The sequence below is a fragment of the Canis lupus genome, chromosome 8, assembly GCF_011100685.1.
Source record: "Canis lupus familiaris isolate Mischka breed German Shepherd chromosome 8, alternate assembly UU_Cfam_GSD_1.0, whole genome shotgun sequence".
Lineage (NCBI taxonomy): Eukaryota > Metazoa > Chordata > Mammalia > Carnivora > Canidae > Canis > Canis lupus.
The window spans coordinates 2,313,403-2,333,020 of record NC_049229.1 but is presented as its reverse complement, the minus strand read 5'-3'; the positions used below and the strand labels follow the sequence as shown (position 1 = coordinate 2,333,020).

Here is a 19,618-nt window from a genome sequence, read left to right as displayed (position 1 = left end):
GAATCAGCCCTGGTTTCATTGATATGTTCTACACTTCTGGTTTCTATTTCATTGAGTTCTGCTCAAATTTTTATTATCTCTCTTCTTCTGCTTGATCGAGGCTTTATTTGATGATCTTTCTCCACTTCCTTTAGGTATAGGGTTAGCTGTATATTTGAGACTTCTCAGTTTTTTGAGGGAGGCTTGTATTGAGGTATTCCCTCTTACGACCGCTTTTGCTGTATCTCAAAGATTTTGAACAGTTGTATTTTCATTTTCGTTAATTTCCATGAATCTTTTACTTCTTCTATAATTTCCTGGTTGACCCTTTCATCTTTTAGTGGGATGCAGGTTAACTTCCAAGTGTTTGACTTCCTTACAACTCTCTTCTTGTGATCGAGTTCTAGTTTCAAAGCATTAAGGTCAAAATATGCAGGGGACAATCCCAATCTTTTGATATAGGTTGAGACCTGATTTGTGACCCAGTATGTGGTCTATTCTGGAGAAAGTTCCATGTGCACTTGAGAAGAATATGTATTATATTGCATTATGGCAGAATGTTCTGTTTGTATATGTGAAATCCAGTTGGTTCTGTGAGACACTCAAAGCCCTGGTTTCTTTGCTGATCTTCTGCTTAGAATATCTGTCCTTTGCTGAGAGTGCCTTGTTGAAGTCTCTATTAATTATTATTATTTAAGTATCTCTTAATTTTGATTATTAATTGGTTGATATTCTTGTCTGCTCCCACATTAGGGGCATAAATATTCATTATTTTTAGTCTTCTTATTAAAGGACAGACCCTTTAAATATGATATACTATCCCTCCTCATCTCTTATTACAAACTTTGGGATAAACTTTAATTTCTCTGATGTGTGGATTGCTACCCCAGCTTTATTTTTTTTTGAGGTCCATTTGAATGGTAAATGGTTCTCCAACCCCCTCAATATGAAGGTGTCCCTAAGTCTAAAATGAGTCCCTTGTAGACAGCATATACATAAGCTTTTTATCCAGTCTGATACTCTGTATCTTTTGACAGGATCGTTTAGCCCATTCATGTTCAGAGTAACTACTGAAAGATATGAATATCAATTTAGTGTCATAGTGTTACCTATTCAGTCACTACTTGTGCACATTGTTTCTTTTTTTAAGATTTTTAAAATTAATTTATTCATGAGAGGCACACACACAGAGAGAGGCACGGACACAGGCAGAGGGAGAAGCAGGCTCCATGGGGGAGCTTGATGCGGGACTCCATTCCGGGACTCCAGGATCAAGCCCTTAGCTGAAGGCAGACGCTAAACCACTGAGCCACCCAGGGATCCCTGTTCAGATTGTTTCTTTGGGCTCCCTCTTTGCTTACAGGGTCACCCTTAATATTTCTTGCAGAGCTGCTTTGGTGATCACATATTCTTTCAGTTTCTCTTCATCCTGAAAGCTCTTTATCTCTCCTATTCTGAATGACAGCCTTGCTGGAGAAACTATTCTTGGCTGCATGTTCTTCTCATTCAGGCCCCTGAATATATCATACCAGCGCTTTGTGGCTTGCCTTGGCTCTGTTGATAAGTCTGTTATTAATATGATATTCCTTGAGAGCCGTAGCCGCCTGCGTGGTGTCACCAAGCCAGAAGAAACACCCAGCAGTTCCACTTATCTTAGTTCATGAAGTTTTGCCACCTACTTAAGTAATCAAAAATGGAAAATTCTGCAAAAGCAGAAGAGTGTGAAAAGCTCTCTCTCGAAGAGGCAAAAGCATCAAAAGATTTGGAAACAATGTCTTCATTCAGTATTAATGAAAACACAACCACTCCTGGGACTCGACTTTCTGAAAAGGCTCCTGTCTGGGGACAAGCAGACACACCAAAAAAGAGAAAAATGGATTTGAAGATGATCTTATAAAGGAAAGTTCTAGTTGCGGGGAAGATACTCCAACCAAGAAAAGAAAACTTGATGCTGAAATTGTCCCAGAGGAAAAAGGTTCTGGTGATGATGAGGGCATTTCAAGGAAAAGAAGAATGGAAACTGATGATTTTCCAAAAGATGAACCTTCTACTGGAGATGGCACACAGAAGAAGAGAAAAATAAAACTTGCGGATGTTCTTGAAAAGCAAAAAAAAATTAGAAGAAGGACACAGTTCAGCAGTGGCTGCCCACTATAATGAACTACAGGAAGTTGGTTTGGAGAAGCGTAGCCAAAGTCGTATTTTTTACCTAAGAAACTTTAATAATTGGATGAAAAGTGTCATCATTGGGGAATTTTTAGAAAAGGTACGACAGAAAAAAAAATGCGATATCACTGTTTTGGACCTGGGATGGGGTAAAGGTGGAGATTTGCTCAAATGGAAAAAGGGAAGAATTAACAAGCTAGTTTGTACAGATATCGCTGATGTTTCTGTCAAACAGTGTCAGCAGCGGTATGAGGACATGAAAAATCGTTGTCGTGATAATGAATATATTTTCAGTGCAGAATTTGTAACTGCTGATTGTTCAAAGGAACTTTTGATTAACAAATTTCATGACACCGAAACATGCTTTGACATCTGTAGTTGTCAGTTTGTCTGTCATTATTCATTTGAATCCTATGAGCAGGCTGACATGATGCTCAGAAATGCCTGTGAGAGACTGAGCCCTGGAGGCTATTTTATTGGTACCACTCCCAATAGCTTTGAACTGATAAGATGCCTTGAAGCTTCAGAAACAGAATATTTTGGGAATGAGATATATACTGTGAAGTTTCAGAAGAAAGGAGATTATCCTTTATTTGGCTGCAAATGTGACTTCAACTTGGAAGGTGTTGTGGATGTCCCTGAATTCCTGGTCTATTTTCCATTGCTAAATGAAATGGCGAAGAAGTACAATATGAAACTAGTCTACAAAAAGACATTTCTGGAATTCTATGAGGAAAAGATTAAGCACAACGAAAATAAAATGCTGTTAAAATGAATGCAGGCCTTGGAGCCATATCCAGCAAATAAGAATTCCAAACTTGCCTCCGAGAAGGTGGATGACTATGAGCATGCAGCAGAGTACATGAAGAACAGTCAAGTAAGGTTACCTTGGGGAACCTTAAGTAGATCAGAGTGGGAAGCCACAAGCATTTACTTGGTTTTTGCATTTGAGAAGCAGCAGTGAGCACATACGCAGTAGCCCAGGATGGCTGTGTCCCGTCCTATACAGATTTGAATGATCCATCCTAGATTTGACAACTTTGTTTAATTATTCCAAATGTGCAGGATGCTGCCGGAAACTCCAGTGCATAAATTCAACATTTGCTGTCTGTGACAGCTGAACTTTTGTGTGTGTATATAAGAATCAGTTGGGACCTTTGTCTTTAAAAACCTATTTTTAAGTAACATTCTAAGAATTCGATTTGCCTCACTATTCTCTGAGCGCATAAAAATTATAGTATGACTTGTTTGAGCTGCTGAGTTCTTTCCACAGTGCTCTGATTTGTTCAGTGTTTGTTTACAGTATTAAATTTATTGCAGTTATAGAATTGATGAGGGAGCATACTGGTTAGTGGGGTTTGTGCTCATTTCTGTAGTTTTGTTATATAGTGTGTTCAAGATTAAATGGATTGTGTTCTGTACTATTGAATGTGTTCGATATATATCACTAAAGTTGCAAGTTTAAAACAGAATTTTAAATGATAATAAAAATTATTTACCTAGAAAAAAATATGATATTCTTTGCCATATAAGTTAGGAATCTCTTATCTCTCACTGCTTTTAGGTTTTTCTCATTCTCTCTGAAATTTTCAAGTTTTACCATTACATGTCGAGGTGTTATTCAGTTTCTGTTGATCTTGGGGGCTGGGGTCCTCTCTATCTCCTGGACATGAATGCCTCTTTAATTCCCCAGATTTTTTTCTATTGGAGTTCAATTTGTCAACACATAGCATAACACCCAGTGCTCATCCCATCAAGTGCCCCCCTCAGTGCCCGTCACCCAGTCACCCCCACCCCCTGCCCACCTCCCTTTCCACCACACCTTGTTCGTTTACCAGAGTTAGGAGTCTCTCATGTTCTGTCTCCCTCTCTGATATTTCCCACTCATTTTTTCTCCTTTCCCCTTATTCTCTTTCACTGTTTTTTTATAGTCCCCAAATGAATGAGACCATATAATGTTTGTCCTTCTCCTATTGACTTATTTCACTCAGCATAATACCCTCCAGTTCCACCCACGTCCAAGCAAATGGTGGGTATTTGTCATTTCTAAAGGCTGAGTAATATTCCATTGTATACATAGACCACATCTTCTTTATCCATTCATCTTTCGATGGACACCGAGGATCCTTCCACAGTTTGGCTATTGTGGACATTGCTGCTATTACTTCCACAAATTAAGGAAGTTCTCAGCTATGATTTGTTGAAACATAATTTCTCTCCACATCCTCTGGAATCTCAATACGATGAATATTAATCTTTCTCAAACTATCACTTAATTCCCAGATTCTCTCTTTGTGGGCTCTTTGTCAGTTTTCTCTATTTCCCTCAGTTTCCTTCCTTACCATCAACCTTCCTTACCATCAACTTGTCTTCTATGTCACTCACTCTCTTCTGCCTTATTAAGCCTAGCTGCTAGAGTATCCAGTTTATACTGTTAAATTTGGCCTGATTAGATCTCAGTTTGGTAGTAAGAGAATCTATACAGTCTTTTATGTTTCTTCAAAAGCCACCGGTAATTTGATTCTTTATTTTCTGATGAATTCTCCCTTCTAGTCATTCTGTGCAGTCGAGAATGGCTCTTGTAAGAGTGAGCAGAGTTAAAAATATCAACAATGACCTAAATAAAATACCCCCTAGACAATTCTGAAGAGGTCAGGTACCAGAAAATAAAAGAAACAGAAGACTATGAAAGTAGAAAACAAATTTTTTTTAAATTGTAAAAATTTTAAAAGGGGGGAAAAGAGTGGTGGGGGAGAGTGAATATTGTCTCACAGAGTGGATCAAGACAGTGATACTCTTAGTTCTGAGTGTATTTTGATCGTATGTGAGAAGGTGCTCAATTCCAGATTTATATAAACAAGCAAACTTATATAGAGAACAACAGCAACAACAATCACAAAAACAAGGAGACAAAATAGGTTGCAGAATAGGAAGGAAGAGAAAACATAATATCACAGAGTACACCTATATACTTTTCCAACTGGTTCTGAGTGTATTTTCATCTGTATCTTAGAAGATACTAAATTACAAAATTATGAAACAAAACAAAACAAAAACAAAAAAAACCCAAACTTATATATCTACAAAAATTAAATTGAATACATGAAAGGAAGTCAAAAATGAAGAAAATAGGTACTAGATGTAATTGTAAAAATAGGAAACTTGAAAAAGAAAAACTGAAAAATGAACAGTTTATAAAATATTTTAGCTAAGGCAGGAAAAAAGAAAGAATATTGGAAAATTTTAATGTGAAAGATAAATAAAAAGCAAAAGCCTTGAATTCCTATACACTATTTTCCTTCAGTCCTGGACTTTCCAGGGCTGCATGGTCTGTAAACGTGCTGTTACACTGTTCTTCCAGCTGTCCTTCTGGGGAAGACACCTGCTATACTCATTCTCAGGTGTCTGTGCCTGGGCAGAGGAGCCCCACGCTTTGCCAGGTGGCCAGACTCCGTGTGAAACTCTTTGTCTGGTGAGGCCGTTTTTCCCTAGAGACTGTTTGTCTCCAGGGAGAAAGCAGAGGGAAAAAATGGTGGCAGCCAAATCTCCAGCCATGGAGTGAAAGCTCCCCTCGAGTAACAAGCTACAGGCTCTTACTGCGTGCTGGATTCATCCAATTTTAAGGGTGACCAGTGGTGGGAGAACTTTTACCATCTTGTGCACTCATCAGCTCCCCCCCTAATGGAGGGAACTGAAGACAGTCCACTTCTGTTCGTTTCCAGGCCCTTGGGCAGAGATAATTCACCCGCTCAGCTACACACCGGCTCTGCCTCTCCCAGGTGTCCATGGAGGGGTGCTATGTTCCAGTCCTTAGTTGGAACATTGGATGCCGTTACTCCCATGATGAGACCACACTTTCTGGTTTATGCCATAAGTGGGGCTTTGTCCTGGGCTTCCTAGCCTCTCAGAACCCCTCCATGGGGCTGAGCTCAATTCTACCTCATATCAGTTTGAAGGACAGACAGGGCCCAATCCACTGGAACAGCTAGGACAAAAGTAAGGAAAGGGAACACTTCACAGGTGGTATTGCTTGCAAGATTGGGAATAAGTGCAGAACCCAGGTTTTAATCCCAAAAAGAAGGGGATGAAGGTAAGGAGACCTTATGCCAAATAATTCAAATCACCTTTCATGAGCCAGTTTCTTTCTCACCTCATACAGAGCACAGAACAATGGATAGCCTGATCCTCTCAGATATCTAGCTAATTTTTTGGGAATGACCCAAAGGCACAGACGACAAAAACAAAAATACAGAAGTGGAATTGCATCAAACTAAAAGGCTCCTGCATGGTAAAGGAAACAGTCAACTGAGTGAAAGATAATTTATGGAATTGTAGAAAATATCTGTGAACAACCCATCTGATAAGAGACTAACATCCAAAATATATAAGGAACACAAACAACTTAACATCAATAAAATTGGAAAAAAAAATTTAAACAAAAGAGAAGATGCATATAAAGTGCCTACAGAAGGGAATCGTTTGGATTTAGCCCTCAACTAAACATAAACTCCTTAGGATCCTGTTCTATTCTCTCCTATACCCTCAGTTTGTAGAAAAAAACACATAGGAAAGCTTTATTGAATGAAAAGATGATGATGCTTTGCTCTAGTACTAACAGTACTATTTTTAGTACTCATTGGTATTTCGACAGATTTTTTGTAGGCCTACTGTATGTCAGGTATGCTCATATGTGTTGAAAATAAGCAAAATCTCTGCTCTCGTGGAATTACAATCTAGTAAGAGAAAGGCACGATATTTGAGCACAGACCTGGCAACTCTGTTTGTTAGTCAAGTAAGTTAGAAGCTCATGAAAGTTCTCCTCTTATTACTTCTATTTTCTCAATGAATAGTTGAGAGTGTAGATATATGTATGAGGCTTTATTGCAAGGTTAAGTTTAGGACACAGAGTGGTATATGCAAAAGATGGAAAGAGACAGACCATGTGAAATAACCAAAAGAAACCTGGCATATTGTATGCGTATAATAGAAACTAGGCTTTCAGAATAGAATTATTGGAGGTAAAGAAGGCACAGTGGTTAATTTTATGTGTCTACTAGACTAAGTCATGGTACCCAGATATTTGGTCAAATGTCAAATTAGTAGTTGCTGTGAAGGTCTTTTTGTTTTGGGGTTTTGTTTTGTTTTGGGTTGGGTTTTGATGGTGTTTTGTTTTGTTTTGTTTTGTTTTGTTTTTTTGAAAGACAGTTTCAGAGGGAGTAGGAAGGAAAGAATCTCAAGTAGGCGACACACCAAGTGTAGAGCCCAATATGGGGCTCCATCCCAAGACCCTGAGATCATGATCTGAGCTGAATACAACAGTTATACACTTGACTGACTGAGCCACTCAGGAGCCTCTATAAAGGTATTTTTAAGATGAGATTAATGTTAAAGTCAATAGACCGAGAAAAGCAGATTACTCTCCATGACATGAGTAGGCCTCATCTCAGGAGTTGAAGATCTTAAGAGAAATAGATCAAGGACCTGGAGGTAGAAGGAATTCTGCCACCAGACAGCTCTGGGACACAAGCTGCAAAACCAACTCTTTCCAGGGTCCAGCCTACCCACCTGCCTTATGGAATTTGGACTTGCCTGTCTCCACAATCACATAAGCCAATTCCTAAAATCGCTTTCTCTCTGTGTCTGTCAATCTCTTTACACACACATACAGAGACTCGCGCATGGGCGTGCACACACACAGGCATGCGTGCACATGCTATTGATCTTATTTAGATTCTGTCTCTCTGGAGAACCCTGAGTAATACAGAGAATATTTTTAAAAATCAATGAAGAACTTTCATATTCGAAAAAATCAGTTTTAAATGTGTATACTCCTAAAACATAGATGGTTTGTTTGTGTTACATACTTTCATGAACATGTGTTGTGTTTCACAATAAAATAGTTAAGTATTGATGGTGAAGATATTGTAGCCCCAGAAATGGTTGATCCCTCAGGACACTCTCTTCAGGGAAGAACTAAAACACAAAATCAGTCCAGCAAACTCAGGAAGGAGAGGGTTGAGGGGAGAGAGGGGAGGAGAAAGGACGAGGGAAAGGGAGCGCAAGAGAGCGCAAGAGAGAGAGAGAGAGTCTCAGACAAGGTAACAGTCCATTCCTGTCCATTCCTGTTCTGCTTAAAATAGGGGCACTATATTTGAAATAAAGCCCATTTTGAACAGCAGCCTCAGGAAAGGCAAGGATACTTACTGATGTGGCAGCAGGGCTGGCAGAGGACAAAGCACAACTAAAGTCCTGCAAACCACCCCCACCCAGGGTGGGATATGTGGGATATTCTTCAGGAAGCTTCCATTTGTCTAATGTTTTGCGTTGCTAGAGGGAATAGCCATCTTTAACTTGACAATGGCAAGGCCTCCAGTATCTTGTAGGTCCTCCTTAGCATATGAAAATCCTTTTGGAATCTCCTTTTCCTTACCTCCTCCAACTCTGCAAGTATATAATCAGCCACCCCTAACATGCCCTGGGAAGTTGCTCTTTCTGCCCACAGGTCCTGCCCCCTTGCCTTAGTGAAACCACCATTTTGCACCAAAGAAGTCTCAAGAACTCTTTCTTGGTCATCGGCTCCGGACCTCACCTATATTCCAAAACTTCATCATTACCACGACGGGTTTTCATGAACTTCATCAGGAATTCTATGCAGTAATGGAAGAAAAGTCAGGAAATTTCCTCAACACAGTGATAGGGTCCAGAACAAAGAGACGGCAGCAGCAGATTTCAAGGCAATTCAAGTAGCTGAGACTCTTCTGAACTCCAAGCCCAAGTCTAATTCCTCCTCTTAAAGAGGAACACAAAAGATACTGTTGTGTCCAAGGTTGCAAATCCAAGAAACCACCGAGGAGGCGACACTGATGCAAGTACACAAGGGTTTATTAACAAACTCGAGCTTGGGTCCAAGTATACCTGTCACAGTGGAGCAGGAAGTTGGACCCTGAGGTGGGTTCCAGGTGAGTTTTATGGGCTGGTCTAAGCGACCTCCAGAAGGGGAGGAGGAATTTCTCAAGTTCTGTTTACATTCTGATATGGGGCTTTCAAGGGCATTAAGCTCTGTTCTCATTCTAATATGGGGCTTTTTCGGGCCTTAAGCTGTTTTTTCCTGTAACTGAAGTAAGGTAAAGTTCAGCTCTTATTCACAGGGGCCTGAGATGGCTGTACTTGTGCTAACACTGAACATAAGGTGGAATGGCCTTAATTTTCTCGGCCTCCACATTTCTCCCTCTCAGAGGAACCTAAGGAAGGACCCAATCATAGGTCCAGGTTGGTCTCAGAGTAAGCCAGGGGGAATGATTAAACCAGGATTCGAACCAACCTTGTTGCTGTTCTCATTCCTGTTTGCGTCCCAGTGAAGAAGCAACATCCTAGTTTAAGGCAGCACATTACCGTCCCCACCCCCCCGCCGTTGTAGGAAGACTAAGTCTAATCCCCTTCTATTTTTTTTAATTGGAGTTCAATTTGTCAACATATAGCATAACACCCACTGCTCATCCCATCAAGTGCCCCCCTCAGTGTCCATGGACCCAGGAAGTAATCCCGTCGACCTTGAGAGCGGTGGGAGTGGTCAGGCTCACGATGTAGGGTCCCTTCCAGCCAGGTTGAAGTGTCTGGTGTTGGTATCTCTGGACGTACACCCAGTCACCTGGCCGATATAGATGGGGGTCCAGGGGTGGCCCAGTCTCATACAGGGCCCTCAGCTTAGGCCACACCGGCTCATGGGTCCATTGTAACATTTGGAGGGAGAAAAGCAGTTGGTGATCATCAAATTCAGCAAGCACCTCAGGTTTTAAATTGGGATAATAGGTGAAGACCGACCATGATCTCGTAAGGAGTCAGTCCCATCTTATATGGGGAGTTCCTCACCCTATATAGGGCAAAGGGGAGGAGAGTCACCCAGTCCCTGCCGGTCTCCAGGGCTAATTTAGTTAAGGTCTCCTTTAATGTTCTGTTCATCCTCTCTATCTGTCCTGAGCTTTGGGGCCTATACGCACAATGTAATTTCCAATCTGCCCCAAGTACTAGTGCCACTCCCCGTGCTACCTTAGAGACGAGTCCTGGTCCGTTGTCTGATCCAATTCTCACAGGAAAACCATACCTCGCTAAGATGTCTTCCAGCAGTTTCTTGGACACGGTCTGTGCCATTTCATGTTTGGTGGGAAATGCCTCGGTCCATCCTGAAAAAGTATCTACAAACATCAGTAAATACCTGTATCCGTATTTTCCAGGTTTAACCTCAGTAAAGTCCACTTCCCAGTAGGCTCCTGGGCGGTCCCCTCAGAGCCTGGTGCCCAGGTTAGATCCATGGGCAGTGGCATTAGGTAACTGGCATGCATGGCAGCTTCCACTTTTTAAAATTTAAATTCAATTTACCAAGATGTAGTATAACACCCAGTGATCAATTCATCTCGTGCTTTACTTAATCCCAAATTACTGTATCAAACCTTCTGCAAACCCTTTGTTTGTTTCCCAGAGTTATGAGTCTCTCATAGTTTGTCTCCCACTCTAATTTTTCCCCACTCAGATTCTCCCCCTTCCCTTATGGTCTCTTTCACTATTTCCTATATTCCACATAGGAGTGAAACCATATGATAATTGTCTTTCTCCAACTGACGTATTTCACTGAGCATCATACCCTCCAGTTTCATCCACGTCAAAGTTAATGGTAGGTATTCATCCTTTCTGATGCCTGAGTAATATTCCATTGTATATATAGACCACATCCTCTTTATCCATTCATCCGTCAAAGGACTTCTCAGCTCCTTCCACAGTTTGGCAACTGTGGACATTGTAGTTATGAATATTGGGGTGCAGGTCCCCCATCATTATCCCCAAGACACAGATACACTGAAAAGATGGGTTATCTGACTTTTTGATGTGCTGTTCTTCAGTTCAGTGACTATCTTCCATTCTTCTATAGGATTTGAAAAGTGTCACTACTTATTATATAGGCCCAGGTAAAGAGCATGGGTTGTCCATTACTTACATATTTTCTCATTCAGTCCTATGATCTTCCAAACATCCAACACACACACACACACACACACACACACACACACGACACTATCTACCATAATTATTAACATGCAATTGGTGCCGCTTTTTCCTAACCCTTTCCAGAGGGTATAGCACACACTGAGGCACTTCTCTACTACGTGCTACTTCGTTATTCTTTATTTGGTCTGCTTAACAAGTTTGCATTGCTCCATATTGCTCCATATACATACAGCTCACCCTCTAAAATTTTTCTAATATCACTCTCTGTTAACATCTTTTTCTGTTCTCTTTGTAAGTTTATGCCCTTTACAATTCCCTACCATCTTTTTAACAGAGCTTCAAGGGGTACAGAGAGGAATATGTACGCCACAACTTCCCTTGGCACTGGAAGACCATCTCACTCAAGGCCTTCTTGTTAGTAGGTTAATGATTTATGTACTTACCAAGATGGAATGAGGGGCACAGTTTGTGATTTAGATATGAGCCACTTCCTCCATTATATTTCTGTACCCATGCCTTCATTTTGAATATCAGTCCATGTCTGACACCTGACTTATTAGAGAAGAAAGCAGGCAGAGGTCCCTGGCCGCTCTTTTCCTTGCTCAGGTATACTGCTTCTCCTCCTTTCTTCCCTTCCCTTCTTTCTCTCCTAAAACCTGGTTTGGGGGCTAAAGCTCTCCCATTCCCCTCCTGTCATACATACTCTGTCATAGGCACACTGGGCAGAAGCCACCTTCTCAGGCACACTGAGTTCCTCTAAAAGTGTCAACGCACCAGAGTGGCTGAACAACTTGTGGGGCTGGAATTTCACTGCAAGGATGAGCAAAAGACCACTTCATTGTTATCTGGCTTTATCTAGAAATTGTTTACACCCTGGCTGAGGAACAACGGTCATCCAACTGTTGTCAAAGTCACCAGTGAATAGTCAGGTGGAGAGTATTATCTTGGTTCCTAGGCTCTAGCCTTTTGTATGACTTTGTATCAACCAGATGCTGAGGAACTAACAACCACTGACTGCGCTGGAACCAGAGTGGATCAGTCAGAGAGGCTCAGCATCCAGGCCCTGCTCTGCTCAGAGTTTGCACTCAGCTCCCCCTACAGTCCCCGTCACTGTGTCACTCATGACACAGTAGTACACAGCTGAGTCTGACACGTGCAGTGAGCCTTTCTTCAAGTGGAAGGATTTGGATGAGCTGTCCAAAGTGGCTTCAAACCCTTTGTTACTTCCCTTCTCCTTGTCTCCTGATGCTTTCAGGAGGAGCTGTGGACCATTCCCCAGATACTGACACACCAGAAAAGGACAGGGTACCCTGACATTCAGTAAGTACAATTCATTGTCAAGGAAGCCTCTTCTGAGAGGGTCACCTGGCCTTCAGTCTGGTTCACTGAGTTTCCATGGATTTGTCCTGGGGGGAAAATAGACCTGTGTTACCTTCAGCACAAAGTCGGTGGATAAAAGGATAAAGCCTTTGCTGACACAATAGGGGGAAAGATCTAAATTTATGAGGCATTTCACTTACCAAGCATTAAGAATAGGACAATCACGATCCCTGGAGAACACTTCATCTCTAGAGTGTCACTTAAGTAATGTTTCTGCTTCTTAACCTGAAGAAATGCTGGAGTGACAGAGAAATGATCAGTGGAAGCCCTCATTTCACACAGGAAATGTGATTGAGGGAGGAAGCTCCACCTCCTGGTGGACAGGGACTGAAATGGGTGCGCCTGGGACAGAATCCTCCCAAACTCAACAATCTGTTTCACCCCTGACTTCATGAAGCACATGCCAGTTTTCGGGTGGCACTTGGAACTCTGAACAGCAGCAATCCTAACCTCTCGGGTCTATTTTGTTCTTCAGAGACTACCTGATATGGAATTTCTGTAACACGGTATCCCAGAGCATTTTTATAGCTCACAGGGTAGCAATCTTATAGAACATTTTACCTGTACCTTATAATATTCTGATGTATCCATGTGAGCCATCCTATAATCCCCTGACTGCCAGAAAAGAGGTTGTGGTTGAATACAGACAGAAAAGTATTAGGAAGGAAAATCATTGCTGAGTGATTCTGTGTTTTTTGGCTGGCAGTGTACCCTAAAATTAAGAATAGTGACTGCCATTTTCTACATGTTCACTAAAGAATTTTTGGATCCCTGGGTGGCGCAGCGGTTTGGCGCCTGCCTTTGGCCCAGGGCACGATCCTGGAGACCCGGGATCGAATCCCACGTCGGGCTCCTGGTGCATGGAGCCTGCTTCTCCCTCTGCCTATGTCTCTGCCTCTCTCTCTCTCTCTCTGTGACCATCATAAATAAATAAATAAATAAGTAAATAAATAAATAAGTAAATAAATAAATAAATAAAATCTTTAAAAAAAATAATTTTCAAATTAAACAAAAATAATGAACAAATGTCCTTTACTTGATACCTTATTTCCTTTAGAACCAGATACCTGGTTCTAAAATAATACCAATTGTAATACTACTTTCTTTTCAATGAAAGCATTTCAGAAGAAAAGTCATACTCTTTTATATTCAAATATTTTAATACTCAGTGATTCCTAATTTTCAGACTCATTAAAAAGTGAAATATATGAATTCTAGACAGAAGAAACATCATACATGAAGTTATCAAATCCCTGTAGAATGAGCTGAGTTTTTTATCTTATATTCTCACTGTTTTGTTGACTCCAGCATATGGTGGCTAGTGTATGCCAATCAGGCAACAAATACTAATGCTATACTCTTAACAGGTTTTAGACTCAAGGATGCTTTCCATTATGATGCGTTTGTCAAATTTTGTTGCCAAGAGTTACAACAACAACAAATTTCCCCACAATGTAAGAAATCAGGATTATCCAAATAAAGTTTTGGAGAGGGACAAGTCTTCTGTAAAGCTCTGTAAACTTTTATCTCTACACACATAGATGCAAGCTTAGCTCAAGCTGTTTCCTTCCCACCCCTTTTCACAGATTCAGAACAAGGAGTTTCATGAGTCCAGAGTCAACATGGGAATGCTTTCTCAGATACAGAGTGAAGGAAGAAATTCAGGCCTGGATATTGCTTGGGTTCAGGTATCCCTTCCTTTCCCCCAATTTCCAAATCACATTGTCAAAATCTGCCACAAAACTCTGCTAGAAAGGAATTTTGGACAAGCCACTACAAACTTGTATTCAGATATGTAGGGAGAATCCCAAAAGGGTTGCAATGATGCTGGTTGAAAATGAACAGGGCACTTGATGGATTGAGCACTGGGTTTTATACTACAAGTTGGCAAATTGTATTTAAATGAATATTTTTTAAAAAATAACAATTTAAAAAAAGAAAATAAACAGAGGGCTTCTAAGTGGCTCAATCAGTTGAGCTTCAGGGTCTTGGTATCAACTGGGGTCATGATCTCAGGGTTGTAGGATGGAGCCCCACATGGGATTCTGAGTTCTCCAGGAATATGCTCAAGAGTCTCTGCTTTCCTCTCATCCTCCCCCACCGCCTCACCTGCCACCCATGCTGGCAATCTCTTTCTCTAAAATAAATAAATAAATAAATAAATAAATAAATAAATAAAGTCTTTGAAAAAGACTTAACAAACAGTATAGCACATGGGTGCAGAAAGTCATGATCTATAACTTAATGAAAAAAACATACTATCAGGCCAATAAAAGCCTACATGAGAAATTTTTTGCATTTGGGTCACACAAGAAACTTTGAGCAACACTGTGGGGAGATACGGCATAGTAAATTTAAATATTTAATGGCTTTTATTATTGCATATATTGCATAACAATAAACTGCATCAAATTAAACAATTCTCTGAGCAAAATGACTAGAAGGAAAACCTCACCTCAAAAGAAAGAATCAGAAACAGTCCTCTCGCCCACAGAGTTACAAAATCTGGATTACAATTCAATGTCAGAAAGCCAATTCAGAAGCACTATTATACAGCTACTGGTGGCTCTAGAAAAAAGCATAAAGGACTCAAGAGATTTCATGACTGCAGATTTAGAGCTAATCAGGCAGAAATTAAAAATCAATTGAAAAAAAAAAAATAAAAATCAATTGAATGAGATGCAATCCAAACTAGAAGTCCTAACAATGAGGGTGGAAGAACGAGTGAGTGACATAGAAGACAAGTTGATAGCAAAGAGAGAAACTGAGGAAAAAAGAGACAAACAATTAAAAGACCATGAAGATAGATTAAGGGAAATAAACGACAGCCTGAGGAAGAAAAACTTACGTTCAATTGGTGTTCCCGAGGGTGCCGAAAGGGCCAGAGGGCCAGAATATGTATTTGAACAAATTCTAGCTGAAAACTTTCCTAATCTGGGAAGGGAAACAGGCATTCAGATCCAGGAAATAGAGAGATCCCCCCCTAAAATCAATATAAACCGTTCAACACCTCGACATTTAATAGTGAAGCTTGCAAATTCCAAAGATAAAGAGAAGATCCCTAAAGCAGCAAGAGACAAGAAATCCCTGACTTTTATGGGGAGGAGCATTAGGGTAACAGCAGACCTCTCCACAGAGACCTGGCCGGTCAGAAAAGGCTGGCAGGATATATTCAGGGTCCTAAATGAGAAGAAAATGCAACCAAGAATACTTTATCCAGCAAGGCTCTCATTCAAAATGGAAGGAGAGATAAAGAGCTTCCAAGACAGGCAGCAACTGAAAGAATATGTGACCTCCAAACCAGCTCTGCAAGAAATTTTAAGGGGGATTCTTAAAATTCCTCTTTAAGAAGAAGTTCAGTGGACAATCCACAAAAACAAGGACTGAATAGATATCATGATGACACTAAACTCATATCTCTCAATAGTAACTCTGAATGTGAATGGGCTTAATGACCCCATCAAAAGGCGCAGGGTTTCAGACTGGATAAAAAAGCAGGACCCATCTATTTGCTGTCTACAAGAGACTCATTTTAGACAGAAGGACTCCTACAGCCTGAAAATAAAAGGTTGGAAAACCATTTACCATTCGAATGGTCCTCAAAAGAAAGCAGGGGTAGCCATCTTTATATCAGATAAACTAAAATATACCCCGAAGACTGTAGTGAGAGGTGAAGAGGGACACTATATCATACTTAAATGATCTATTCAACAAGAGAACTTAACAATCATCAATATATATGCCCCGAATGTGGGAGCTGCCAAATGTATCAATCAATTATTAACCAAAGTGAAGAAATACTTAGATAATAATACACTTATACTTGGTGACTTCAATCTAGCTCTTTCTATACTCGATAGGTCTTCTAAGCACAACATCTCCAAAGAAACGAGAGCTTTAAATGATACACTGGACCAGATGGATTTCACAGATATCTACAGAACTTTACATCCAAACTCAACTGAATACACATTCTTCTCAAGTGCACATGGAACTTTCTCTGGAATAGACCACATATTGGGTCACAAATCGGGTCTGAACTGATACCAAAAGATTGGGATCATCCCCTGCATATTCTCAGACCATAATGCCTTGAATTAGAACTAAATCACAACAAGAAGTTTGGAAGGACCTGAAACACGTGGAGGTTAAGGACCATCCTGCTAAAAGATGAAAGGGTCAACCAGGAAATTAAGGAAGAATTTAAAAGATTCATGGAAACTAATGAGAATGAAGATACAACCGTTCAAAATCTTTGGGATGCAGCAAAAGCAGTCCTAATGGGGAAATACATCGCAATACAAGCATCCATTCAAAAACTGGAAAGAACTCAAATACAAAAGCTAACCTTACACATAATGGAGCTAGAGAAAAAAACAGCAAATAGATCCTACACCCAGGAGAGAAGGGAGTTAATAAAGATTCGAGCAGAACTCAACGTAATCGAGACCAGAAGAACTGTGGAACACATCAACAGAACCAGGAGTTGGTTCTTTGAAATAATTAATAAGGTAGATAAACCATTAGCCAGCCTTATTAAAAAGAAGAGAGGGAAGACTCAAATTAATAAAATCATGAATGAGAAAGGAGAGATCATTACCAACACCAAGGAAATACAAACGATTTTAAAAACATATTATGAACAGCTATACGCCAATAAATTAGGCAATCTAGAAGAAATGGACGCATTCCTGGAAAGCCACAAACTACCAAAACTGGAACAGGAAGAAATAGAAAACCTTAACAGGCCAATAACCAGGGAGGAAATTGAAACAGTCATCAAAAACCTCCCAAGACACAAAAGTCCAGGGCCAGATGGCTTCCCTGGGGAATTTTATCAAACGTTTAAAGAAGAAACCATACCTATTCTACGAAAGCTGTTTGGAAAGATAGAAAGAGATGGAGTACTTCCAAACTCGTTCTATGAGGCCAGCATCACCTTAATTCCAAAACCAGACAAAGACCCCACAAAAAAGGAGAATTACAGACCAATATCCCTGATGAACATGGATGCAAAAATTCTCAACAAGATACTAGCCAATAGGATCCAACAGTACATTAAGAAAATTATTCACCATGACCAAGTAGGATTTATCCCCGGGACACAAGGCTGGTTCAACACCCGTAAAACAATCAATGTGATTCATCATATCAGCAAGAGAAAAACCAAGAACCATATGATCCTCTCATTAGATGCAGAGAAAGCATTTGACAAAATACAGCATCCATTCCTGATCAAAACTCTTCAGAGTGTAGGGATGGAGGGAACATTCCTCAACATCTTAAAAGGCATCTATGAAAAGCCCACAGCAAATATCATTCTCAATGGGGAAGCACTGGGAGCCTTTCCCCTAAGATCAGGAACAAGACAGGGATGTCCACTCTCACCACTGCTCTTCAACATAGTACTGGAAGTCCTAGCCTTAGCAATCAGACAACAAAAAGACATTAAACACCTGCACCCCGATGTTTCTAGCAGCAATGTCCACAATAGCCAAACTGTGGGAGGAGCCTCGGTGTCCATCAAAAGATGAATGGATAAAGAAGATGTGGTTTATGTATACAATGGAATATTACTCAGCCATTAGAAACGACAAATACCCACCATTTGCTTCAACGTGGATGGAACTGGAGGGTATTATGCTGAGTGAAGTAAGTCAATCAGAGAAGGACAAACATTATATGGTCTCATTCATTTGGGGAATATAAATAATAGTAATAGGGAATAAAAGGGAAGGGAGAAGAAGTGTGTGGGTAATATCAGAGAGGGAGACAGAACATAAAGACTCCTAACTCTGGGAAATGAAGTAGGGGTGGTGGTAGGGGAGGAGGGTGGGGGGTGGGGGTGAATGGGTGACGGGCACTGAGGGGGGCACTTGACGGGATGAGCACTGGGTGTTATTCTGTATGTTGGCAAATTGAACACCAATAAAAAATAAATTTATTATAAAAAAATAATGATAGCTACAGTGAAGAATATCAACTCAATACATAAAATATGTGTATATATGAATTGTGTTTTTAAATATGGAAAATGTCTTGATTCCGAGAACCTTCCATTCTCTCACCCATTCCCCATGAAACAAGAATTCTCAAACTCTACTCTGGGCTAGTTTTCCTCTTCTCAGAGGAAGGTATTATTTTCACTTTTGAGGCTTGACACTCAAAACTGAAAGTAATTGTGTGAATGTGACCATTTTTATGAATTACTTTCTTCCATGTGTTAACTGTTGCACAGATAAGGCCACAGCTTGGGCAAAATTCCTGGCTTTACAATGATTTCATAGAATACTGTTTTACTTATGGTCAAAGTTTGGCCTAGAAAACCTTCATCTACCTTCTTCATAGACTGTCAGCTCATGAGTCTTGCAACTCCAATGATCCTTTTTGCAAACAATGTGTGATTTATGACATTACACTCGTCCTTCAAGGGACGTCCACCTGGGATAATAAATATGTATGCTATTTGGGGGAAACTCCTTAGAAATACTTGTAGGTATTCACATGACACCATTACCTTTGCTTAATCCTACAGAAAAAGAGTGTGATGGATGAGTTTGTTGGTAGGATAACAGTGGCACAATCTGAGGCTCCTTTCCTGCCCAAGTTGTCAGACATTTACACATGTTGGAAGTCTCCATTCAGGCATTCAAACTGTTTAGACTAAGGCTTTCTCAGACCCAAATGGCAGAGAGATGATCAGGCTTGCGCTAGGCACTTTCTCTTTACCCTGCAGGATGGTCCTATAGCAAGGAGGCAGAGGTAAGAATGCTAAAGAGGAAGTGTGGAAACCCACTGTCTTTTTCTGTCTTTCTCACCCAGCTCACTCACTAGTAGTTCCACTTATGTCATCTGTATACAGTCTCTGTTTTGTAAAATGAAGTTGGGCTCTAGGATTTCTAAGGGCCATTCCAACTCTAAATTTCTTTTACGCTATATAACAAAGCAAATGTTAACTTTCTGGTTGTGTGCACTGTGGATGGGTGTCAGAGTGGGGTGAAATTGTCTGTATCATGGAACCCCAAGACCATACTCACAACTACATATGATCTAGTGGGTTGATCTTAACCAACCCTCAGGCTTATTCAGAAGC

General features: G+C 40.5%; 1 pseudogene; it reads left to right on the top strand.

The window, feature by feature from the left end:
• The first annotated feature begins 1,598 nt into the window (after positions 1–1,598).
• Positions 1,599–3,211, top strand: LOC119872980 (annotated as a pseudogene).
• Positions 3,212–19,618: the final 16,407 nt, after the last annotated feature.